The following is a 27611-nucleotide window of genomic DNA, read 5'->3' on the forward strand; positions in this document are numbered from 1 at the left end:
GACCGATTTATGATGGAAACGAAAATAGAGGAAGAGTGTTTGGTGACCATGCCGAGTATCTTATAGAGCACGCCTAGGGGCGGGGCCCGGCAGGTGATGGGCGTATTTTTGTTTTCGTTGATGGAGTACAATAGGTACATGAGATGAGGTATATCTCGATAGGCTTAAGAGTGGGACGCGATGGCCAAGTACGATAATATAACTTGTTCTTGTCAGCGACCAGCAGGGTTGAGTCGTCCGCGAACAAGAACAAGTTGCAGTCACAAGCTGATGACATGTCATTTGCATAAATTAGGAACAGTAGCGGTCCTAGTATGCTACCTTGTGGAACACCACAGCTCACTGTGAGGGGGGGGGGGGGGGGGGTAGAGTGCCGTTTACCTCCACCATCTGTTCTCTCCCCTCAAGGTAGGATTGCATCCAGCTCACTGATAAACTATCAAAACCAATTGCTTTTAGCTTGTCAATCAGAATGGAGTGATTGACAGTGTCGAAGGCCTTTTGTAGGTCCAGCATGACCATGCCGCAGTATTTGCCCGCGTCCACCTCTTGTTTGATGTGGTCGTTCAAATAGAGAAGGCATGTGTCAGTGGAGTGGGATGTTCTGAAGCCAGATTGGAATTCGTAGATTAGATTTGTTTCCGCTAGGTACTTTTCGACCTGTTCATAGACTATTTTCTCCATGACTTTCGAGATGGATGTAAGAATAGAAACAGGGCGCAGTGGCGGCTCTGCCACTAGGGGCGCAAGGGCGCCGACCCACCTGCTGTTAAATCACAGAAGAAGAAAATAAAACTTTTTAGTTTTTTGTTTTATAGCCCTATAAATAATATAAACATGTTTAAAGGGGAACTCCACTTTTTTTGGAAATTAGCTTATTTAACATCTTCCCTGGAGTTAGACAAGAAGATGCATACCTTTTTTGTCTCTGTGCGTGCATTTTAGCTTTGGGAATAGACGCTCCGTTAGCATAGCTTAGCTTCATCACTGGAAGTGAGGCAGGACAGTAGCCTTACAGTGCCTTACAGTGTATTGCAAGGTCTGACATTGACCAAACTTGATATGCATGACCTTGGTGGGCTCTAGGTCAACTCCTGAAAAGGGGGTCAATGTCAGACTTTGCAATCAAAAGTTAGGGGGCTAATAACCCTTGCCATAATTTCAGTGCGCCCCCTAACTTTTGATTGCAAGGTCTGACATTGACCCCCTTTTCAGGAGTTGACCTAGAGCCCACCAAGGTCATGCATATCAAGTTTGGTCAATGTCAGACCTTGCAATACACTGTAAGGAACTGTAAGGCTACTGTCCTGCCTCACTTCCAGTGATGAAGCTAAGCTATGCTAACGGAGCGTCTATTCCCAAAGCTAAAATGCACGCACAGAGACAAAAAAGGTATGCATCTTCTTGTCTAACTCCAGGGAAGATGTTAAATAAGCTAATTTCCAAAAAAAGTGGAGTTCCCCTTTAAAATGAATAATATTTACTCATTTTAAGTGTTTATATTTCCAATGCACAATATAACGTTATTATCTCAAATAAAAAAACACTTGTTTTCCTGAGCAGGAAGTGACATCACGTTTTTTTTATTTTTTTTATTTTTTCGTATTTCTCGGCCCGGGCTAGACGCGATAGCGCTCTGAGTGCGCGTCACAGTTTGATCGCTGTATCCGTCACAGCCAATCAGTGCATAACGCGTTGTGCGTTGAAATATGACTATTATGTTGGAATCCGGGCGCGATTTGAAGCGGTCTAGCCAGTAGCGTCAAGAATTTCTGTAGCCGCATTTCGCGGAGACGCTCTCTGATTGGCCGACGCCAGTATTTTTTTCCGTAGCAGAATTTCACAGAGACGATCTCTGATTGGCCGAATCCAATTTCTAATGTTCCAATTCTAGCTTATTCCGGCTAGGTTGGTTCCTAGGTTGGTCCTAGGTTGTTTGTCTTAGAGCGTGCCGTGACTGCAAGTTCTTTAGACTGTTAAGCTTAGGCACTCTTTCAAAGTTGGTTAAGGTTAGAGTTTGTCTTAGAGCATGGCGATAGAACGCCAGGTAGTTTGCAGTCTGTTCGAGCGGAAATGGACAAAGGAATGAAGTACTTGTGACTGTTGTGTGGTGCTGCTAACAAGCTAACACTTGGCTAATAAGCTATATGGCGGATGCAGTCTGGACACAGTGGACAGTGGTCTGGAATACATCAACAGTGATACACTACTTTATCAAGGCAAGCCCTCCTGCCCTGGACGTGTCAACTAAACAGTGAGTCTCTCTCTCTCTCTCTCTCTCTCTCTCGTGTTTGGATTGAAAATACGTGGATTATGGCTTGTTCAATATCGTCTATGTTTGAATGAATGAATGAATGAGAACTTTATTAACAGATTGCAGAATGGGTACAATACAGTACGGCTCAATACACACAATTGTTAAGGGGATGCAGACCAGAGAAAGACGTTTGTCTTGTTTACATCAGGGTCCCAGATTTTCGATTCATATCGATAGTTTAATAGCTAGCCTTGGCTCGTTTAACAATATGCAAAATATGTGTACAGCCCTGTACTCATACTGAAGTTATTCTTGGTATATAATAGGTCTGATTGTGTAACGAATCGATTCCACGTCGCGCTGTGTGTGAGAGAGAGAAGGAGAGAGGGAGAGATCTGCCTGTGTTTGGAGACGGGGCGAGTTTTGTTTCTAACTTTTCTATTTATATATTGTGTTTCAAGTTGTGAATTAGAGTCTAGACTATACTTTATTTGACTGGTTGTGTGTTGTTGTAGTAACAGCTGAGCGACTCGTTCATAAGAGCCGATTCATTGCCGTGAGCGTGAGTCGAATCGCTCACGTCTTGCCATGAGTCTGTTGCGTGGTACTGTACATGTTTGCAAAATGTTTGGTATAGCGCCCCTAGTGGCGAAACACCCACGGGCCGCCACTGACAGGGCGGTAGTTGCCTGCGTCTAATTTGCTGCCCTTTTTGTGCAGAGGGGTCACTCTCGCAATTTTGAAGTCCTTGGGGACGTGTCCCTGTTTTATGGAGAGGTTTATTATGTGTGTGATGACTGGGGTGATTGCGGCTGCTGAGTCTCTGAGGAATTTGGAGGGGATGTTATCATGGCCAGTGGCCTTGTTAGGTTGGAGGGCGCTCAGTTTTTTGAGTACCTCATCTGTTGTTACCATTTCCAGTTTGAAGTCGTCTTTGTGGACCCCTAGGTTTTTGTAGTATGCTATGTGTTCTACCCCATAATGCCCTGAGTGGGAGGGTAGTTTATTTACCAGTGTTGTGGCTATGTTTGTGAAGAAAATGTTTAAGTAATTGGCTACATCCAGCTTGTCTGTGATGAGCGTGTTGTCCGTCTTTATGTTTATGTTTGAGAATCTGGTTTTAAGTTTTTTACTGCAGCCTAGTTGATTATTGAGTAGTTTCCAAAGTTCACGTGGTTTGTTTTTGTTTTCCTCAGTTTTGTCATTGGTGATTTTTTTGTTGCTGTTTTGATCATGGTGTTTACATCATTTCTTAGTCTGTTTCTTTGAATTTTTTGTTCAACCAAGTGAGCTTGGAGTTCACTGTTTGAGCTTTTGCAAAGCTTTGTCTGACTTTTATGAAGTTCAGTAGTGTGGCTGGTATATAGATAGTATATGGCCAATAGAGGGCTGGCCTATTATATATCTATTCAGATATTCAAAAATCGGTTTGCTCAGCTGATGAACGATAAGATACGCTTCACATTTACCTCATTTACTACCTTTAACATTCCTCAATCCTCAGCTCACAGGCTGCCTGAGGATTCCGGAATGTTGAGTTCAGCCTGCCTCGTCAACATTCTAAATGAGTTAAAGGTGCTGTTTCTTTTGTTAAAGGGGACATGCATTGCTATTCCTAGCACTATTTGGGCAACTTTACACAATTCCTGTGAGTCTATTGAACACATCTGTATGTTTTTTTTCTCCAAAAAATTCATTGTTTTATATTTCTAATGAAGTACTCAAAAGCCTCATTTTCCAGCCTCAGGATTTCAGGCTGTTATTGGATGGGCTCCGCCCATAAGCGCTTTGAAAGACAGTCACCCACACAGTCTGCGAGTGGCAGACAGAGAGAGATATAGAGACATTGAGGGGGATACTAATTAATTTAGCCGCTGGGGGGCATAATCCCACGGGACAATGCATTGGTAACTTGTTTCAAATGACAATATATACCTCTGTGATTATTATTGTACGGATCTGAATACGGGCGTGCGTGTCGGAGCATGCGCAAAGATATTTGACAGTGATATGCTGCTCCCGAGAGAGATAGAGAGGGAGAGAGGGAGAGAGAGAGATAGAGAGAGGGACACACGGAGCGTGTGAGAGAAGACTCATCCCCGTGGCGCGCCGGCGCACACACATTTTTACACACACTCCTGCAAAGTCCCCTCTCTCTCTCTCTCTCTCTCTCTCTCTCTCTCTCTCTCTCTCTCTCTCTCTCTCTATCTCTCTCTCTCCTCTCTCGCTCGTTCTCTGCTGTCTGTCGGACTCGGCGGCACCCTGTTTGAGGAAGTAATCCTGTAGTGGCCGACTGTCATTCCTGGGTTGTTGACAGTCGTCCACGATGCACCCGCTATTGTGCCTTTTCACTCTGTACCAAAGTTGTAGATGTTGAATGAATTGAATGTCCACAGTTGCTCCTCTTATGGTTTACCGGGTTTATTGTTGTCCAAGGGTAAATTATAGTGAATTAAGGGTTAAACAGTTTTGTTGCTGAATGAATACGTTTGCTTTCCCAGTTAAATAGAAATGCCGTTTTGGCAGGAAAACGCGTTGCCTTACTGACAACTCTGAAAAGGTGTTTTCGTTTTGGATACTCGCCAAAACTCGCCGACAACGTGTCATGTAATCTGCGCGGAGCCGTTGTTGCTCAACGCCCATGCGCAGTAGATACCGACATCTGCGTGCCCTCACCAACGTCTGGTGACGACAGAGCTGTCCCAAATAGCTGCAGCTACCATGTGTCAAGTTATTGTTATAAGGACCCCAGTCCAAGCTACAACAGTCTGCATTCCCTTAACAATTGTTTGTATTGAGCCGTATTGTACCCATTCTGCAATATGTTAAATAAAGTTTACATCCATTCATTCTGCTAGCATTAACGATTGCATGAGCAGCTGGCTAACGTGAGCTAACGTTAGCTATCAGACCCTGTTAGCTCAGAGCTCCTCTTTCAATCTTAACAAGCATTAAACAAAATGGCCCAGTCATCTATTCACCTTTGTTTAATACACTAATGTTGTCTAATGTTATCTAGCTACTGATAGCTCCTGATATCATCAGTTTGGTGCTGGCTGGCTAACGTGAGCTAACGTTAGCTGCTAGCCACAATGCTATACTGTTGTACTGGCATATTCCATTCACGTTAGCATGTAGCTAACAACATCGGAGATCTTTTTGTGAGACTAAACTATCCGCTATTGGTGGTCAATTGTGTTGATGTTAGTTTTGTTTCATCAACAAATGAGAGGCAGAACACACAGTGAATGTATCCGTTTTGTTTATTGCACTTTTATTGCACTTTCTTTGCTGAAAAATAAGTGCTACATTGGCTAAATAGCTCAGGGAGGCATTTAAAGATGGTGGCTTGTTGATTTCTTGCAGGAAGTGTATTGGCACATCCAATAACTACCTCCCCGCGCATGCTCAGTGCTGAATTCGAGACGCGATCCGTTGCGGTCTGACCACGCCTCGTTCTGACAAAACGAAAGTGCTCAGATCGCAAAACAAATGTCTAACTCGGCTGTCACTACGTTGCGCTCTGGAAAGCGAAACTCATCTTGAAAACGAAACGAAAACACCCTGTGTGTAACAGACGCCTTAGAGGAAATCGGCCAATATGGTAATTAGAGACACAGACCCATTTATACTAACCCCTATTACTATAAAACAATGCTAAACACTGAAAAAGCCATTTATAATGCATGTCCCCTTTAAAATAAGCGTTAAATAGCCATCACTGGGGACTTCCGGTATGCCGTTAGAGGGCACGGACACATAGAAAACCGAACTCCCAGAAGCATTACCAAAAACTACACAAAAACATGCATAGATTATGGCTAGTTTGAATATAATGATATGGAACACCGGTGGGATAAACAAACAACACAAACGCAAAAGCGTGCTCACACTGATGAAAAAAGAACATGTGGCTCTACTAAGCGAAACGCACATTTTAGAGGAAGACATAGATACGTTAGCGGATAACATATACCATAATATTAGTCACTCTTCTTTTGGTACGAGAACTCGAGGTGTAGCCATAGTCGTCAGACGTAAATTAAATATCGAATTAAAAGGGGTATGGTCGGATGCTGAGGGGCGTATAACTATAGCTAGGATTGTACATAATAACAGGAAAATAGCGTTGGCAGCGGTATATGCCCCAAATTTGTACGAAGTGGGTTTCTTCACTTCACTAACCGGTGAAATGTTAAACCATCCCGAGTACTCATTTATAATAGGTGCAGATTTTAATGCCATTTGGAATCCAAGGATGGACAAATCTTACCTTGCCTTTTCCAGCGAACAAAAAAATTCATCTAAAGCATTAAAAGATTGGTCAAAGACTACAGGGGTAATTGATTTATGGCGTTCACTTAATCCCACGACCCGAAAGTACTCCTGTCGATCGGCGAGACACAACACATTATCCAGAATTGATTACGTCTTTGCATCCCCGAGACTATTTGATAAATATGAAGTGGAAATGATACCCAATGCGCTTTCAGATCACTGTTATTTAATCCTAAAAGCAACATTTGGTATACTATCTTCCCGGGCCCCAAGATGGCGTTTTAATACTATGCTGCTTAACAACAAGGAATTCATTACACATCTCAAAGAAGCTCTCACAGTATTCCTACGGGAGAATGCGAACGCGGTGCAAGACCCCAGAATAATATGGATGTCGGTAAAGGGTATGATCAAGGATTTCACGGATAGATTTTCCTACATATTGCGCAAAAATCAATGCACAAAACTGTCTGAAATGGAAACGCTTTACTCAACGTTATTTAATTCTTTAAAATACAACAACTCAACTAGACTAGAAAATCAAGTTAACGTTCTAAAAACAGAGATCAATGCAATATACAGACAAAAATCGGAAATGCAAATACGCAGCACAAGACAACAGCAGTATTTCCAAGGTTCTAAACCTAGTCACCTATTAGCCATGCGATTAAGAATTAATGCAAAATTTGCAGATATAACTGCCATTAGAAAACAACAAGTACTTGTAACAGACCCCAAAATAATAAACGATACATTCAAAGAATTCTACTCCGACTTGTATAATTCAGAAACGACCTTTGATCAAAACAAATTGGACACATATCTCAATCAAATTATTCTCCCTAAACTTTCGGAGGACGACGCTAAACAGTTAGAAGCACCGATCACATTAGAAGAACTCAAGAAGGCCATATCCGGAATGAAAAATGGTAAGGCTCCGGGAAGAGACGGTATCCCATCAGAAATGTACCTTTCTTGTTGGGACATATTTGGACCCTTATTACTAAATATGATCTTATACTCAGTCAAGGAGGGGAGCTTCCATAAACACCACAATATCGCACTCATTTCAGTCCTTCTCAAAAAAGACAAAGACCCCACCGAGTGCGGTAGTTACAGACCTTTAAGCCTCCTCGGAACCGATGTCAAACTGTACTCTAAGGTATTAGCCATCAGATTGCAAAAGCATATGACGTCTTTAGTTCATCCGGACCAAACTGGCTTCATAAAAGGTCGCCTGATCAATGATAACATAAGACGAATACTGCACGTACTAGATGCAGACAAAGAGGACACCACACCTAAGGCGATGCTATCCCTGGATGCTATGAAAGCATTTGACAGGCTGGAATGGTCGTTTCTATGGGCAGTATTAGAAAGGATGGGGTTAGGAAAAGGATTCATTGATATGATTAAAGTATTATACAAGGACCCATCGGCCATGATTACAACAGGCACATTCATCTCCGAAATCTTTCCGGTATCACGCTCAGCCAGACAGGGTTGCCCTCTTAGTCCCGGACTATTCGATCTATCATTAGAGCCTTTAGCACAATATATAAGACAATCCCAATACATAGAACCAATCGTAATCAAGGGCACACAACATAAAATTAGTTTATATGCGGACGACGTAATATTGTTCATGCAAAACCCAAACACCACATTGCCGCATCTACTCAAGCTGATAGAGAACTTTGGTGATTTATCGGGATTTAAAATAAATTGGCCGAAGTCGGCTTTCCTTCCACTTAACATCCATGCAAAAAAAGACACAACCCTCCCAGGTGCGATACCCATGGTAAAACATTTTAGATGCTTGGGTGTGGAAATATTTCCCACCATAAGACAAACGGTGAAGCACAATTACACAAAAATACAGAACAAAATCAAAGACGACCTGGACAGGTGGGCAAAACTTAAAAACTCAGTACAGGCAAGGGTATCAATAGTTAAGATGGATGTATTACCAAGAATCAACTTCATCAGCTCAATGCTACCGTTACCCCCTCCAGAGGGCTACTGGAAAAGATTACACTCCTCCACATACAAATTTATTTGGAATAACAAACCACCTTGCATAAAAAGATCCACCGCACAGAGAAATAAAGCAGACGGTGGCATGGCAGTTCCAGATTTTTTACAATATTTTAAGGCTTTCACATTAAGACCATTGACAATATGGTTTGATCCCCAGGCTTTGGTATCTTGGAGAGAATTGGAAGAAAACATAGTAGCCCCACAGAGACTGAAGGACATAGCACACACTAAACTTCCAATCAAGCACTGTGAGCGGAAATTTGGCCCCATAATTACCCATGCAATCAGAACATGGCGGGAAACACAAAAAAATATCCTAACCCTCAAAAATGGCATAATCACACTCCCATATTCAATAACAATGCACTCTTAATGGGAAACCGTCCTATAAGATTCCCTATATGGGAAGAGCAAGGCATACACTCATTAGGGGATATTTTTAATAACCAGGGCTTCTGTAGTTATGGAGAAATATGCACAAAGTTTAACCTCACCGAGTCCACATGGCTTTTTTACATACAGTTACGCCTATGTTTGAGGTCTCACGGTGTTCCATTACACATACCAGTTGAACACCACAGATACCACAAATTTTTCTATGAAAGAGAAACATTGGGAGGTTTTGTATCAGGTTTTTATTATCAATTACTAACGTCCTCGTATGAAACCCTTCAACTAGACACTGTCTGGAGGAGGGATATTCCAGACCTGGAAAGTGACTTTGATTGGCAAGAAGTATGGGCAAATGTCCGTCTTACATCAAGGAACCCGGACCATCAACAAATCAATCTTAACTATATTCACAGGACATACTTGACTCCTATAAGACTGAACAGAATGGGCCTGAAACAGGACTCAAAATGCTCCCAATGTACAAATGGAGATGAAGGGACATTTATGCACATGTATTGGGACTGCCCACCAGTTAAGGCATTCTGGAAAGATGTGACCCATCAATTATCAAAACTCGTATCTTGGAATATACCAGTACACCCCTCTGTATTGCTTTTAAATTATGTTTTTGAGTTTGCAGTAAATCCACAGCTAAAGAGATTGGTCTTATCGGGTATCACAGTAGCTAAAAAACTGATCGCATCACGCTGGTTTCAACCGGAAAAAATGTGCCGGAAAGTTTGGTCTCTTACATATCTCGATGTGATATATCAAGAAATATCTACAGCAAGAATTCTGGGTCTCAACGAATCCAAAATGTCAATGTGGGTAGAAGTGGTGGAGAGAATAAAAGCTAGCTTATAATGGTAGTGTCTGGTTAGGAGTGAGGGATAATGGAGGTACTATCCGAGGAGGGGTCCGGGAGGGGGGGGTTCGAGCTAGAGCATATGTGTGTAGGGTTTTAGAAAATAGGTATTAGGGGTATGTCCTATATAAACATTTATATAATTGTTAATTTCGCTGGATATACACTGTATACGGTTAAAATGTTATTATAGACTTTTTTTTGTCTTGTTTCTGTACTTGCATGTAATTTTAACCACCTTGACTGTTAATTTCATTATGCATTATGTGTTGAGTACTGACTTTTAATATTTTTTGTTTTGCAATAATAAAAAAATATTAAAAAAAAGAAGAAGAAGGGCTGTACACGGCTCGAAACATCATACATAAGTTGGGATAAAAAGGAGTTTGCGGACATTATTAAAATTCTTGTCATGATCTTCAAAAAAAAAAAAAAACCCCGAACTCCCGGGCGATATAGATTTCATCCACTTTAAAATAAAAAAACACATTTATCCAAGACAGAAAGGTAGATGAGTGGGAGAAAGAAAGGGAAGGACCGAAAAAAAAGACATTCAATAACTCGAAAAACGAGACCACAGAGGGATCTGATGTCGAAGCTAACGCTGCCGCTAGCTTACACGAAGTGCGACAAGCCGACAGCGTGCAGACAATACTCAAGCAGAGCATGGACCACGCAAGCATAATTGAAGCGATAAAGGAACTAAAAGCCGAATTAAAAGACGAACTCAGGAGGGACAGTGACGAAAGGAGGCGAGAGGTAAACCAGCTGTTTCAAGACATAAAGAACAGACTCGACAACATTGTGGCGGAGATTCAGAGCCTGAACGAGCGAGTGGAGGAGGTGGAAAGCAGAGTGGAGAAAATGGAGGACTGGATAACAGAGATGTCGGAGGCGCTCAGAACGAGCTTAGAGCAACACCGAGTCACACAGTACAAACTAGTCGATCTGAAATCCAGGGCGAGGAGAAATAATATTTGCATATTTGGGGTGGCAGAAGGAGAAGAGGGAGACTCGGTTCCAAAGTTAAACGAAAAGTTTCTTAAAGGTGAGCTATCACTCCCACCGGACATAGACCTCAAGCTGCAAGGAGCCCATCGTGCACAGGCCACGCCGAGGCATATTATCGTCAACTTCCAGGAGTACATAAACAAAGAGCTGGTGCTGAGAGATGCATGGAAGAAAGGAAAGATACAACTGGGTAACAAGACGATCTACTTCGACTAGGGATGCACCGATCCGATATTGGTATCGGTATCGGCCGCCGATATCAGTAAAATAGCTGGATCGGGTATCGGTAAAAGAAAATTATCAGATTTTTTTCTTTTTAATAATAAATAAAATAAGAAATAACCATTCAGTACATTTATATCTATGTGTTAATTTGTTACATTTAGTTTCACTAAGTTAGGAAAGTAATGTTTTAAGTCAAGCCTGATGTTGCCTTGCACAAAAGAATGATCCCAGTCTCTTCCACACAGTGACAGTGAGGCATACAGTTTATTAATTGAATGAATGAAGTTTATTTTCTGTCTTTGTTTACAACAAATCAAAAACACACTTGTGATCCTTTACAATTCTTAAAAACAAAATATATTTTAATATATAAAAAAATAAAACGTGGATTAATTTCTTTTTTCTTTTTTTTTTGTAAACGAAATTTGGACAATTGGTATCGGATCGGTATCGGTATTGGCCTATACCCAAACCCAGGTATCGGTATCGGGACTGAAAAAGTCGGATCGGTGCATCCCTAACTTCGACCATGACTACGCAACCGAAATTGCAAAAAAACAAAGGGAGTACAACTGCATTAAAAAAGCACTGAAGATAAAGGAATTCGCTTCCAAACTCCATACTCCAACATGAGGATCCATTGGGACACCGGAGTCGAGACCTACACAAGCGCAATTGAGGCGCACAAAGAGCTGAAGAGACGAGACATCCAGGTGGAAGAACTGGAAGGAGAAAAGGACGGAGATGGAGGGGTAGGATCGCAGAGGTGCGAGAAGCGGGATCAGCCACCGGCATCAGCACCAGGCAGACAGAGGGGCCGAGTAGCCGCACTGAGAGCAAGAGAGAGGCTCAGCGAGTACATGCATCCTAAAAAACAATGAGTAGAATCCTTCGGATCGACCTCGGTGGTCACGGCAATGTTCAATAAGTGCCCGGGAGGAGCAAGGTATCTTTATTAGCATACGTTTTCTTTAGCGGTTAACGTTGGACTAAAGGGATGGAGGGATTTCAGTTGGTCACCTCGTCTCACACCCTTAGCGAAGGGCCCCCTCCCTATGAGGGGCCTTCCCTCGCACCTACCAACGGGGTAAATGCCAAAGAGGAGTGGGTGTTCCCCCCTCGATTGGAGGTCAATATGTGTGCTAAATGTTATATGTTAAATGTTGGGAAAGAATGTATGGTAAGGGAAGCCGCTAATATTTGCAAGAACTGGAAAATGAATGTCGGGACCACATAACTTGAAAATGGCGTCTTTAAACGTCAACGGCCTTAGTAACCCAGTCAAGAGAAGTAGAATTATTAAAAATTAAGAGAGAAGACACAAGTGATCTTCCTACAAGAAACACACATGTCGAAAACAGAACATGAAAAGTTGAAAGTTTGGATATCGGAATAAATCTTTTAGTTCTTGCAAGAACAACAGGAGGAGGGGAGTGGCAACCCTAATCTCAAACTCTCAATTTTGAGTTGATAAAAGAGAGAGAGGATAAAGAAGGGAGATACTCGATAGTTAAAGGTAAAATAGACAATGTAATGATAACCCTAGTGAACACATACACCCCTCCTGAGAGTGATAGAAAATTCTTTAAACTCCTATTTGATACAATAACCTCTGAGGCGGAAGGGATACTAATATCTGCAGAGGACTGGAATACTATACTGAACTATTCTCTAGATACAACAAGTAAATCCAGACACTAGGTGGCGCAGTGGGCAAGGTGCTCGCCACCAACGCAGGAGATGCTGGGTTCGAGCCCAGCTCTCGGCGTTGCTACCAGCTTGGCTGGTCGTTCATACTAATACAATTGGCTGTATTAGGGGGTGGGAAGCTGGTGGGTGGGGATCGGACGTTGTGGACAGCGACTCCTACAGGTCGGTTGGTGCGCCTGCGCAGTAGAATCAGGAAGCGACGAGGGCGGCGTGTCCCTTCCACGCAGACCCTCGCCGCCGAGAGATCGCGCTGTGCAGGTGAAAAGATGCGACGGCTGCCTCCTCGAGTACCGGAGGGGACACGTGATGCAAGGCTTCGTCCACATTGCAGCCGGCTTGTGGGAGGCATGGCCTAACAACGTTCGAGACAGGGGAGGGTAGAATTGGACAAATGCGAAATTGTGGACGGGAGAAAAAATAGAAAAATGGGGAGAAAAAGAAGATAAAAAAAAAAAGTTAATCCAGACACAACTCTCAGAGATCAAAGCACCTGAATATTCTGATTAAGAAAGCGGGGCTGATGGAGGTGTGGATAAACCTAAATGCAGGAGATAGAGATTTTACTCATTATTCTGCGACTCACAAGGTACATTCCAGGCTAGATTTATTTTTAATAGATGTGAGAGAGAGACACCGGGTGGTGAGCTGCTCAATAGGAACGGCAGACGTCTCAGACCACAATATGATATATTTGTCCATACACCTGAACAACAGACAACGAGACACACTCTGGAGGCTAAATGTAGGGATCTTAAATAATGAGGACCTCGTGAATCAGATCAGGAGGGAAATAACCAAATCCATTCAAAACAATGTGGGCAGCCAAGTGAAACCGACCATCTTATGGGACACAACCAAAGCGATTATGAGGGGGTACCTAATCTCAAAGACGGCCCACCTACACAAGAACAGGCGATTAAAATACAATGAACTACAGAGGGACCTGAGAACTCGAGAAACAAGTACAGGGAGGGGAGGGGGAGGCTAACAGGGACCAGATGAAGGGAATAAAGTCGCAGCTAGAAGAGATGGGGAGAGAAGAATTAGAAAAGAAACTGAGATATGCAAAACAAACCTTTTATGAATCGGGACCTAGGGCGACCAAAATCCTAGCAGAACGCCTCAGGGCCCAACAAAACAGACACTTTATCCACAAGATTAGGGATCCCCAATCAGAGGAAGCGACTTATGAACCCGAAGAAATTCAACGTATAGATTCAAAGAATACTATGAAAAGCTATACTCACAACCCGAGATGGAAGACGAGGGAACATTTTTACAGTTCTTGTCATTCTTAGACCTCCCGAGTATAGGGAAAATAGAGAACAAAGCCTTAATCTTCCCCATCACGAAGGAAGAACTAGATATAGCCATAGGAAGATTGAAAGCAAATAAAACTCCAGGGAGTGACGGGTTTCCAAACGAGTGGTATAAGATCTTTAGAATCCTTCAACTGGACACTTGAAAAGGCAGAGGCCCCCCTATCCTGGAAAGAGGCTGTGATATCTGTCATACCAAAGGAAGGGAAGAATAAAGAATATTGCGAATCATATTGTCCCATATCGATGTTAAATGGGGATTACAAGCTGTTCACATCTATATTAACTAGGAGGATGGAGGACATCCTGCCTGACCTGATTCACGAGGACCAAAACGGGATTCATAATAGGCAGACAGACACAGGACAATGTCAGGCGCACCCTACACGTGATTGAGCAGGTGGAAGAACAACAACTCCCAGCAGCCCTGGTGAGTTTAGACGCAGAGAAAGCTTTTGACCGGGTCAGGTGGTCCTTCCTGTTTAGAGTTTTAGAAAGATTTGGATTTGACGACCGATTCATCCGCTGTATAAGAGCTCTATATGACAACCCAAACTCTAGAGTAAAGATTAACGGCCACTTGTCGGACAGATTCAAACTATCCAGAGGGACGCGCCAGGGTTGCTGTGCTAGCCCTGCCCTCTTCGAGATTTTCGTGGAACCATTGGCTCAGGCCATCAGAGAAAGTAAAGACATAACGGGCATTCAGATACCAAGGAGTGAACACCGGATAGGCCTTTTCGCTGACGACAATTATTATATACCTCCAAAACCCAAACCTGACATTCTCCAAATTAATGACCATACTAAACGATTATGGTTGGATGTCAGGATACAAGTTGAATGTCACAAAAACCCAAATTCTCACCTTTAACTTCTCACCCAGTAGTGGAATGAGGAATGAGTGACTACAAATTGAACTGGGAAGCCGAATCAATAACATACCTGGGAGTGATTATCACCAAGGATATGTGCAAACTGGAAGCGGCAAATTATAATAAGATTTATGACAAGTTACAGAAGGACTGGTCGAGATGGGCCACGCACATGATGGATTTCAGTACCAGAATATAAGTGATCAAAATGAATGTATTGCCAAGGCTGTTGTACCTCTTCCTCTCACTGCCGGTCAGAGTCCCCGACTCTCAATTCATAGCATGGGACAAACAGATCTCTAGGCTCATATGGGCAGGAGGCAGACCTATAGGGAAATTTAAAACACTGCTAATTGTAAAAGAGGGAGGAGGTCTGACCCTACCCACCCTAAGAGAATACTACTATGCAGCCCAACTGAGATGCGCCGTCTACTGGTGCTCAAGAACATACCGGGCCAGGTGGAAAGATATAGAGACACACCTAGAGCAAGTCCAGCCTCAGGCCAGACTGGGGGGGAAAGACCACACAGCACAACAAGGAAGTAATTCAATAGTGGACCATACCCTGGCGGTTTGGAAAGAGGTGGTCAGGAAATATAAATCAAAAGAAGACAGTAGACTTCTGATATGGCCTTCCCAGACCTCCAGTTTCGGCCCGGGGTCCCTGGACACCACATTTGATGGGTGGAGAGATAGGGGTATAACAGCCATATGTAGCCTACACTTTTAGAAAACCACAACTTCATATCCTTTGAGCAATTTAAGAAAAAATTCAACTTGGGAAATGACAATCTGTTTAGATATTTACAATTTTATGATACAGAAATCAAGAGCAAGATTTCAGCAGGAGGTAACGGAGTGGTGGGAATGATGGAGGTGGCGTACTCGCAAACTCCAGCGAAAATAGTATCGGAAATGTACAAAAGCTTACAAATTCGCAACAACTGTGATTCATATAATGTGAAGAAGAAATGGGAAAGTGAATTGAATATAACTTTATCAGAGGATGATTGGCATTCTATATGTGAGACACAACACTCATCCACTAGCTCTCTAGAGGATGGAGGGGATTTGGTTGGAAACATGTGATGAGATTCTTTATCACACCGCAAATTAAGAGCAAACAAATGGGAGGGCAACAACCCTGCTGGAGACAGTGTGGACAGATGAATGCCAACCACTCTCACATCTTTTGGCTATGTAATAAAGTGCAACCATTTTGGAAGAGTGTTACCCAGGAAATGTACAAAATTCTAAGTTACGAATTCCCCATTGAACCCCAGTTGATATACCTGGGTCTGACCACAGAGGAGACTATCCACAATGAAGACTTATACCTGTTCAAAATCATGACAATTGCCGGGAAAAAGGCCATCACAAGGAGCTGGATCAAGGAGATCGCTCCAGACAAAGAGACATGGAAGGGAATAGTGGAGGAAATAAACGCTATGGAGAAAATGACATTCTTGCTGAGAACGAAAGCCAAGACATACGACAGACGCTGGTTGAAATGGACAATATATAAGCCGTCAGACAAATAAAGACCTCCTTCACCAACACTCTAATAAATTACACGCCAGCAAGAACACTGCGATCATCAGCTGCTGGACTACTAGAGACTCCCAGAAACAGTCAAAAGAGGATCGGTAATGCAGCCTTTATCAACTATGCCCCAAAACTGTGGAACAAACTACCCCAAAACATCAGGGAAGCCAACTCGCTAGACATCTTCAAAAGACAGCTTAAAACCTATCTCTTTGCTCAGGCATTTCAATGACTTACCTGCACTATTCCTACCCTGCCTACTTTTCTATGCTAATTTTATCTTATTTGTGAGGTTTCTGTCCTTGCTCACTCACTCGTTCTGTTCCTTTAAACCACCTCGCTCTGTTTTCATTTGTTTCTGTTAATCATTCAATTCCCCCATTCACACGCTTCTTCCCAGTGACGTCGTCAGAGACGTCGTTGATTGGTTCTCTCCCGTCCGCACGCTTTTCAATCACATTCCCCAGCTGTCACTGCTTGTCAATCAATCAATCCCGTATTATTTATACCCCGTTTCTCCACTCTAGTTTTGTTGGATCGTTTTGATATTTCTCTGTTTGCATTCTCCGTTCCTGCTGCTGCTGCTGTTTGCTCTCTGTGCTTTACCTCCAGGATATTCCAAGAAGCCTTCCTCTTGGACACCTTTTCCCCGTGGCGACGCGCTCGCTCCGCTGCTGTTCCAGCACTCATTACGCACTACGTCTGGGTGAGTTTTTTACTGACTGTCTTGATCAAATTCCGTTTTCGTGTGTTTTAATAACACTGAAGATTACCACCTTTTTTATCAGACAGTCACTCACCCAGCGATCGCCTTTTTGTTGTTCTCACTGGGATAATATTTTTGGGACTTTACATCTCCCACTGTGTGTTGTTCACACCGAAGATATTATTCACATTGGATTGTTTTTTGGACTTCACTCTCAGTGTCTATTTTTGCACCGAAGATATTCACTTGGGATTGTGTTTTGGAACAGTGCTCACAGTGTGTATTTACACGAAGATATTCACTTGGGATTGTGTTGTGGAACTTTGCTCACTGTGTGTATTTACACGAAGATTAGTTCACTTGGATAACTTTTGTATTTGGGTACAAGTCACCTCTCCTGTTCTCCTGCTCGTTCCACCTGCACCCTTGTTGACTCGCTCCCTCTCTCTCTCTCTCGGTCCCGCAACACTTCGGAGATTCTGCCGAGAGAGGTCTGCAGAGCGGCTCAGACGTCAGCATCTGCTACCCCCTACTACCACCACGGGAGAAGCTGCAGAGCAGCAGAACATTTTCCCCCTTGCTTATTTACCTGTCTTGTTTGACTTGCCTATTCTGTGCTCATTAATTAGTCTCAATAAACAAGCCCTTGTTTTTGGCAACTCTGAATTCCTACTCTCTTGTGTCGTGCGTTTGGGGTCGGTGTCAAACCATAACATTACGATCCAACCAAAATGACGACCCCAGCCGACACAGAGAGGGTCAGAACCGCACTTGCTAATCAAGTCGAGTTGACCAGGGATCACAGTCTCCAATTAGAGCGGGCTGCGGCTGCGGTGCAGAGTCTCAGGGATCAGGTCCTGCCTATGCAAGGGTCAATGGCCGCTATGGCGGGACAACAGTCCGACATTCTCGCTCAGCTTCACTCGCTGGGCGACACCGTTAATGCTTTTCATCTCTCACAACCTTCAGGAGCATTCCCCGCAGCCCCAGCAGATCCCGCACCTCGGGAACCCCGTCTCTCCGTCCCACGGCTGTTCGACGGCAATCCCGAGGAGTGTGCCACATTCATCATGCAATGTGAGTTGGTTTTCCGTCATCAACCAAGCCGTTTTTCTGCTCGTGGGTCCCAAGTGGCTTATATGACGAACTTGCTTTCAGGCCATGCTGCCCAGTGGGTCACTTCCTCCTGGGCAATGGAAGCAGATTTTGTGTTTTCCTATCCAGACTTCGTGGCGGAGCTCCGCAGAGTGTTCCACCATCCAGCCCGAGGTCTGGACCCTGGAGCCCGGTTGGGGACTTTCCGACAGGGGAGCGGCAGGGTGACGGACTATGTCTTGGAGTTTCGACTGGCGGCGGTGGAGAGTGGATGGAACGAACCTGCTCTTCGCCTAACCTTCTTGAGGGGGCTCAGTGACGCAGTCCGGGACCAGCTCGCTACCCGGGAGTTGCCCGACTCCCTCGAGGATCTGTTTAGCCTCGTCATCCGTATTGACGGACGCCTCCTGGAGAGAAGGCGCGAGAGGACCCGACTGTTACCTCCTGAGGCACCCCGGATTCCCCGGACGCATGACGTCACTCCTGGACGCCCTGTCCTCAACACTACTGGTGGTAGCAGGCCCCCCCGTTCGGTTCGCGAGGAGGAACCCATGCAGCTGGGACGCTCTCATCTGAGCCAGGCGGAGCGTGAGGCAAGGCTCAGGTCCGGTCTCTGCCTCTACTGCGGAGGTGCGGGACACCGAATCGCCGACTGCCCCACCCGGCCAAAAGATCAGGCTCACCGAGACCCCGGGAGATCCTGGTGAGCCGTTTTTCCCATTCCCAGCGCTGCGCACCACCTGACCATCTGATGAGCGTCACCCTGGCCTGGGGGGACCAACGTGCCACGGTGGAGGCCCTCATCGACTCAGGGGCAGACGAGATTTCCTCGACTTCGAGTTCGCCACCCGAGCCAACATTCCCCTTGAGGACCTTGTGAGGCCCTTGGAGATCTTTTCATTGGACCAACACCGCCTGGCCGACATCTCTCAACGCACCGGCCCAGTCGTGCTGACCATCGCTGGGAACCACGTCGAGAGAATCCAGTTCCTCATCACCCAATCCCCCCTTGTCCCGGTGGTCCTGGGTAGGCCCTGGCTCGCGCTGCACGAGCCCCACATCGCCTGGTCCTCCGGTACCATCAGGGGCTGGAGCTCCTCCTGTCACGCCCTGTGTCTGCAGGCGGCGTCCTGTCCCCCGCCCCGGAGGCCCGCTGGTGAGTTGCCTCCGGACCACGACCTCTTGGAGGTTTTCAGTAAGACCAGGGCTCAGGCCCTTCCACCTCACCGCCCCTATGACTGCGCCATCGACCTCCGCCAAGGGGCTCCCCTTCCCGGCAGCCGCCTCTACAGTCTGACTGTCCCGGAGAAGAAGGCAATGGATCTCTACATCTCTGAGTCATTGGAAGCAGGACTCATTCGGCCTTCCTCCTCCCCGGTGGCGGCCGGGTTCTTCTTTGTTGGTAAGAAGGATGGGGACCTGCGACCCTGCATCGACTATCGTCAGCTCAACGAGATCACCATCAAGAACAAATACCCTCTACCTCTCATGAGCTCCACCTTCGAGCCACTGACCCAGGCCTCGTTCTTCACCAAGCTGGACCTCCGGAGTGCCTACCATCTTGTCCGTATCCGTGAGGGCGATGAATGGAAGACCGCCTTCAAGACCCCCAGGGGCCACTACGAGTACCTAGTAATGCCGTTCGGCCTCACCAACGCCCCGGCGGTATTCCAGGCACTCATGAACGACGTCCTTCGTGACATGCTGGAGGTGTTCGTGGTGGTGTACCTGGACGACATTCTCATCTTTTCCAGGACCCTCGAGGAACACATCCAGCATGTCCGCCGTGTGCTGGAGCGCCTCCTCCACAATCGGCTCTTCGTCAAGGCGGAGAAGTGCCGTTTCCACTCCAACTCCGTCGACTACCTGGGCTTCATCGTTGAGAAGGGCTTGACCCGAGCGGATCCTCGCAAGATCCAGGCTGTGGAGGATTGGCCAGAACCCACCACTCGGAAGGAGTTACAGAGTTTCCTCGGGTTCGCCAACTTCTACCGAAGGTTCATCCGGAACTACAGTCAAGTGGCGGAGCCACTTACCAAGCTGACCTCCCCCGCTCTGCCGTTCGACTGGTCCCCAGCGGCATGCGCTGCGTTCGTATCCCTCAAGAGAAGGTTCACTTCCGCCCCTATCCTGCTCCACCCTGACCCCAAGAGACAGTTCATCGTGGAGGTGGACGCCTCGGATTCTGGCCTAGGCGCTGTCCTATCCCAACGTTCTCTTTCAGACCAGAAGGTGCATCCTTGCGCCTTCTACTCGCGTCGCTTCCTCCCTGCCGAGAGGAACTACGACACCGGCAATCGGGAGCTGCTGGCGGTCGTGGCTGCGCTGGAGGAGTGGCGTCATTGGCTAGAGGGTGCCGAGGAGCCTTTTACCATCTGGACGGACCACAAGAACCTGACGTTCATCCGCGCTTCCAGGCGCCTCAACGGTCGGCAGGCGAGATGGGCCAGTTTCCTCAGTCGGTTCGACTTCTCGCTGACCTTCCGCCCCGGTTCCCGCAACACGAAGGCCGACTCCCTGTCCCGGATGCACTCCAAGGGGGCTCCACCCTCTGAGGACCCAACTCCCATCCTCCCGGAGGCCCGAGTGGTTGGAGCCATCACCTTGGGCATCGAGGGTGTGGTAAGGCGTACCCTACGCTTCCAACGTGCTTCTAGCAACGTCCCTAGGAGTCGTCTCTTCGTCCCCGACTCTGTCCGGTCCCAGGTACTGCTGTGGGGCCATACCAGCCGGTTCGCCTGCCACCCTGGCGTCCATCGCACGTTCTCCTTCCTGGCTCGTCGTTTCTGGTGGCCCACCATGCGGAACGACGTCAAGGAGTTCGTATTGGCCTGCACGGTCTGTGCCCGCAGCAAGGCCTCTCACCAGGCACCCTCCGGGCTCTTGCAGCCACTTCCCGTTCCGAGCCGTCCGTGGTCACATGTGGCGCTGGACTTCGTCACTGGTCTGCCCTCCTCCCAGGGGAACACCTGCCTTCTGACCGTGGTGGATCGATTCAGCAAGGGGGTTCACCTCGTGGCCCTCTCCAAGCTTCCCTCGGCGGCCGAGACGGCGGACCTCCTGACGCACCACGTGTTCCGCCTTCATGGGTTTCCCCAGGACATCGTCTCTGACCGGGGGCCCCAGTTCACCTCCCAGGTATGGCGGGCCTTTTGCAAGGGATTGGGGGCAACGGTCAGTCTTTCCTCTGGTTATCATCCCCAGACTAACGGGCAGACGGAGAGGATGAACCAGAGCGTGGAGTCTGCTCTTCGGTGTGTGGCAGCCGAGAGACCAGCATCCTGGAGCCGTTTCCTTCCCTGGGTTGAATACTCCATCAATTCAATGGTCAGTTCCGCCACCGGCCTCTCCCCCTTTGAGGTCTCCCTGGGCTACCAGCCCCCTCTTTTCCCCGCACAGGAGACGGAAGTGGCAGTTCCCTCCGTGCAGGTCCACCTCGACCGCTGCCGACGAGTTTGGGAGATCACCAGGACCGCGCTGCTCCGGACATCGTGGTGCCGACCGGCGCCGGGTTCCTGCGCCGACTTACCGCCCTGGGCAGAGGGTGTGGCTCTCCGCAAAGGACCTCCCGCTACGGTCCTCGGCCAAGAAGCTCAACCCCCGTTTCGTCGGACCTTTCAAGGTCCTGAAGGTACTCAGTCCGGCGGCCCTGCGCCTGAAACTTCCTGCATCCATGCACATCCACCCCGTGTTCCATGTCTCCCGGGTTAAGCCCGTCTCCCTCAGTCCCCTTATGCCTCCAGCTCCTGATCCGCCGCCTCCCGTGTTGGTGGATGGTCACCCCCAGTGGCAGGTCCGCCGGTTGATGGGCGTTCGTCGGCGGGGCCGGGGGTTCCAATACCTGGTGGACTGGGAGGGTTACGGCCCTGAGGAGCGTAGCTGGGTCTCCCGGCAGCTCATCGTGGATCCCGGCTTGATCACTGACTTCCATCGTGCCCATCCTGACGAGCCGGGTCGGCCTGGTCGCCGGGTGGCTCCCGTGGAGGGGGGGGTACTGTGAGGTTTCTGTCCTTGCTCACTCACTCGTTCTGTTCCTTTAAACCACCTCGCTCTGTTTTCATTTGTTTCTGTTAATCATTCAATTCCCCCATTCACACGCTTCTTCCCAGTGACGTCGTCAGAGACGTCGTTGATTGGTTCTCTCCCGTCCGCACGCTTTTCAATCACATTCCCCAGCTGTCACTGCTTGTCAATCAATCAATCCCGTATTATTTATACCCCGTTTCTCCACTCTAGTTTTGTTGGATCGTTTTGATATTTCTCTGTTTGCATTCTCCGTTCCTGCTGCTGCTGCTGTTTGCTCTCTGTGCTTTACCTCCAGGATATTCCAAGAAGCCTTCCTCTTGGACACCTTTTCCCTGTGGCGACGCGCTCGCTCCGCTGCTGTTCCAGCACTCATTACGCACTACGTCTGGGTGAGTTTTTTACTGACTGTCTTGATCAAATTCCGTTTTCGTGTGTTTTAATAACACTGAAGATTACCACCTTTTTTATCAGACAGTCACTCACCCAGCGATCGCCTTTTTGTTGTTCTCACTGGGATAATATTTTTGGGACTTTACATCTCCCACTGTGTGTTGTTCACACCGAAGATATTATTCACATTGGATTGTTTTTTGGACTTCACTCTCAGTGTCTATTTTTGCACCGAAGATATTCACTTGGGATTGTGTTTTGGAACAGTGCTCACAGTGTGTATTTACACGAAGATATTCACTTGGGATTGTGTTGTGGAACTTTGCTCACTGTGTGTATTTACACGAAGATTAGTTCACTTGGATAACTTTTGTATTTGGGTACAAGTCACCTCTCCTGTTCTCCTGCTCGTTCCACCTGCACCCTTGTTGACTCGCTCCCTCTCTCTCTCTCTCGGTCCCGCAACACTTCGGAGATTCTGCCGAGAGAGGTCTGCAGAGCGGCTCAGACGTCAGCATCTGCTACCCCCTACTACCACCACGGGAGAAGCTGCAGAGCAGCAGAACATTTTCCCCCTTGCTTATTTACCTGTCTTGTTTGACTTGCCTATTCTGTGCTCATTAATTAGTCTCAATAAACAAGCCCTTGTTTTTGGCAACTCTGAATTCCTACTCTCTTGTGTCGTGCGTTTGGGGTTGGTGTCAAACCATAACATTATTTTACACTGCCTATCAAATTTATGTGTCGGTTATCACACTTTTTACTTCTTACTGATGACTATTTTTAAACTGAATCATTTTAAACAATTTTTCACACTTTTTACTGTAACCTTGCTATTTACATTTTTTACTGTTGTTGTATGTCCGTTCTATTTTATAATTTAAACTTAATCATTTTAAACTACTTTATTATTTGTATTACTGAATAGAGAGCCTATTAGGATGCTAGATCCTAAAGTGAAACACTGTGATTTACCATACCCTGCCTATCAAATTCATGTGTCGGTTATTGCACTTTTTACTTCTTACTGATGACTATTTTTAAACTGAATCATTTTAAACTATTTTTATTATTGCTAGATCCAAATGTGAAACACTGTGACTATTTGTATTACTGAATAGAGAGCCTATTAGGATGCTAGATCCTAATGTGAAACACTGTGATTTACCATACCTTGCTATGCTCGCTCATGCCTGTATTTTTTGTCTGTTCTATTTTATAATTTTTTGACTATTTTTAAACTGAATCATTTAAACCATTTTTATTATTTGTGTTACTGAAAACTGTAAGCGGAGAGCCTATTGGGATGCTAGATCCTAATGTGAAACACTGTGATTTGCCATACCTTGCTACCTGTCTATCTTTTTTATGCCCGCTTATGCCTGTATTTTTTTACTGTTGTGAAGCACTTTGAACTGCAACCTCTGTATGAAAAGTGCTATACAAATAAAGTTATTATTATTATTATTATTATTAGCACAACCATAACAGACCCGACCAAACAAGAGCAAATACAGCTCCCCCCATACACCACTGTTTTGTCCTGTGAGTCATGTTTGTCTTGTGGTGGTAGTTGTCATATTATTAATGTAACTGTGAAATGCTTATGTAACTGTTCATAAATCCTGAAAAATTGGTAAAACGTCTATGCAAACGTGAAATCATACTGCAACGAAAAAATTGTTTATGCAAAAATGTGAAAAAGTATGAGAAAATTAACCAAAATAAAGAGTTATAAAAAGAAATAGCCATCACTGATATAGAGTGTCTGGTCAGTAACATGGGTCTCCTAGTCCCTCCGCTCTGCAGTAAACGGGGAGGGGGGGAATAATTGGTATGCCTTCTCACGTTATCCAATCAGAAGAGAGAACCCTAGATATTTTTACTTATTTCAGGAAATCCTGCCAAACCAAATTTGATTATTGCACTGGCAAATTATTTTAAGGACACATTTGCTTAAATAATTTTTGCAGTGTGGAGTTCTCTCTCCTGATTAGATAAAGTGGGAACGGGATACCGGAAAATGTATTTGCACTGTCCACTTCCATTCATTGTGCTAAGCTAGGCTAACGTGCAGCCAGATAGCTTTCTACTGAACGCACAGAGAGGAAACTGGTATCTATCTTCTTGTCTCTCTCTGGAGAAGACAATAAGCTAATTTCCCAAAATGTTGCCGTGTTCCTTTAAATTTGATGGGAGGAATGACTTCTCACCTCAACATATTTGAATGAAAATGGGCTTTAATAGAACCACACAAGACCTTTACAGGCAGGCTCATTTATGCTAGTCACATGTAAAACTAGGTCCAAACCCAGGCAATATAACAACTTGAATTCCTTAAGCTGTGGTTTAGGTGACATACTGTATAAAGCCCAAGGCAAGCTGGTGTACTTAGAACTCTGGTGAATCCTGTCACCTCTGACAGGCTAGAGACTCTAGGGTCGGAATCCTGGTGACGGTCGGAGCCCAGGGCAGTTTTAACCCTTTCACTACCACACTACCAAATGTTTAATCCTTTCACTGCTACAATACAGAAGGTTAGCCCTTTCACTGCCACACGGCAAAGGGTTAACCCTTTCACGACCACATTATAGAAGGTTAACCCTTTCACTACCACAATAACCGTTTGTAGTGTGGTAGTGAAAGGGTTAACCTTCTGTGGTGGTAGTGAAAGGGTTAATGAGTTTTAAGTGGTAGCTGATTTTCTGAAAAGCCAGTGAGGCATTTGAAAGTGGTTCCCCAGGCGTTGGCTGGCTGCAGTGCACTCGTGGCGCACACGCTGGTTGGCTTACATTCTTTTGAAAATAGCTTCCCAAAACATAAGCGTTGTTTACACAGGTTTACACTACACTTGCATGCTTTGTAGAATCTAACTGTATAGTGACCACAGTATACCTACCACCCCTTTGTATACCCACAACCTCAGATACCACTACACCACCGCTTGTGCTATACGCTACTAAACGCTAAACACGTTTTGCAATTATGCCACAATAATGTGGAACGCCCTACCCATAGCCGTAAAGGAATGTGAATCCCTACCCGAGCTCCTTCAAAACCGCTCTCAAAGAGCACCTACGGGTGGCTGAAATTAGAAACTGGCCCCGGTAAATGTCAAAATCCCCCCCCAACCCCCTCCAATGTACAGTTTCTTCCCCTTCGGATGTATATATTTTTCATTATCTCTTTTTCTTACACAGTACTGTATATTTGTATGTCTTGTATGTCATAAATGTCTTGATGAATTGAAAGTGGAGGACGAAAGTCTTTTTCTGGTCTGCATCCTCTTAGCAGTTGTTTGTATTGAGCCGTACTGTATTGTACCCATTCTGCAATCTGTTAATACAGTTTTCAATCAATCAATCAATCAATCAATCAATCAATCAATACTGTACTCGCAAATGTGTTCTCAATTGTCCTCTGTTGCAGCGCCCTCTGGTGGAGATTTCTAGTGCTCGCAGATCAGCTCGGAGATGGCCCTGGGACTGTTGCATCCTGTGTTCCCCGTTCGTTTGGCTTCGGGTCTCGCTCACACGAAACACACCCGACACCATTCCACCATTAAGACTGTTTAGACGGACTGTCTAAACCTCCCAACGTGTTTAAAGCATTCATCATCTGGATCATCCCAGGGAGTGCTGACTGCACTTCATTAGAGAGTATAATGATGTAGACTGCATATAGGCGTATCGTATGTAGAGCTTTACAACACCGCACAATTACTTTAAAGGGGCACTTCACCAAAAAATGCGTGGGAGGTCACACTACCTTCACCACTTCCTGTCTTTTGCTGTGCAGGCGCCCCCCTGACCTGACCTGTAGGAGTCGCTGTCCACAACGCCAGATTACCACCCATCGACTTCCACCCGCCAACTCTGCCAATTGAGTTAGTACGACGGCCGGCCCAAGCCGGAGGCAATGCTGACACCCGGATTCGAGACCGGAGTCTCTCGCATTGGTGACAAGCGCAATCTCCGCTGCGCCACCCGGCCGCCTAGAGTAAATTAGTTTGAATGTGGCCACCAGTGATGTCATCGAGGACATTGAATCCTTGTGTTGTGTTAATTACAGCTCAATTAAATGACAAGGTAGCAGTCCCTATAAGACAAGGCTATTTTCTATCTACATCAATTAATTTTGCTGTAATTAACACGACACAAGGATTCAATGTCCCCGATGACATCACTGGTGGCCACATTAAAACTTTCAATAACTGTCTAACTGAATTAATGTGTGAAAAACTATTTAGAGGTTTGGGGTGTGTGTGAGAGTATATGCGAAATAAATCAACATCGTTTTTGGTGAAGTGCCCCTTTAAGTATGGCATTTGTTTAAGATGTTATTCATTCTTGCAAGTGAATGGGGGTCATTTGTTGGCTCCCCATAGAGAAGGATCAAATAAAGAATGTGCTCTTTCTGTTCGTCAAGTGTCTCATGACTGAAAAAATATGCAGGTACAAGTGATATTGACTATTGTGGTATTAAGAAAGTTCTAATATAAGATTTCTAATTTGCAATTCCAAGAGGTGATCCAATTGCCCTATCTCAAATCCTGCCCTCTTTTCTTGATCCTCCAATCACAACTGTTGCTTCCCCCAAAGCTGCTCTGGGGTGTAGAGGCTAAGCTATTGAAGCTAAAGTAAATGTGTCTTTTTATGACAGATCTTAAAACATAAGGCATTGTGCTGCCCTTATTTCCACTATGGATGAGCCTGTATAATCATTAATAATAACTTTAACTTTATTTAAAGGAACATTTAACATTAAAGGAACACGCCAACATTTAGGGAATTTAGTCTTCTCCAGTGTGAGACAAGAAGATAGATACCAGTAGGGCTAACCCTATTAGTCGACTAATCGGTCGAAAGGAGTCGTA

At 45.6% G+C, this 27611-nt stretch overlaps 1 protein-coding gene across 2 annotated transcripts in view; it reads left to right on the forward strand.

The window, feature by feature from the left end:
- The window catches only part of scrn2 (secernin 2), a 63765-nt gene extending 36644 nt beyond the window's left edge, over window positions 1–27121 (forward strand). Inside the window, exon 9 of one of the 2 annotated variants that reach the window (XM_084318759.1) lies at window positions 26165–27121. The gene's annotated coding sequence lies outside the window, so the exon portion shown is untranslated. The remainder of the gene's footprint in view (window positions 1–26164) is intronic. The other variant, XM_084318760.1, reaches the window with a different exon arrangement.
- The last annotated feature ends 490 nt before the right edge of the window (window positions 27122–27611 follow it).

Source organism: Notolepis coatsorum (genome assembly GCF_963971535.1).
Source record: "Notolepis coatsorum genome assembly, chromosome: 7".
NCBI classification, from domain to species: domain Eukaryota; kingdom Metazoa; phylum Chordata; class Actinopteri; order Aulopiformes; family Paralepididae; genus Notolepis; species Notolepis coatsorum.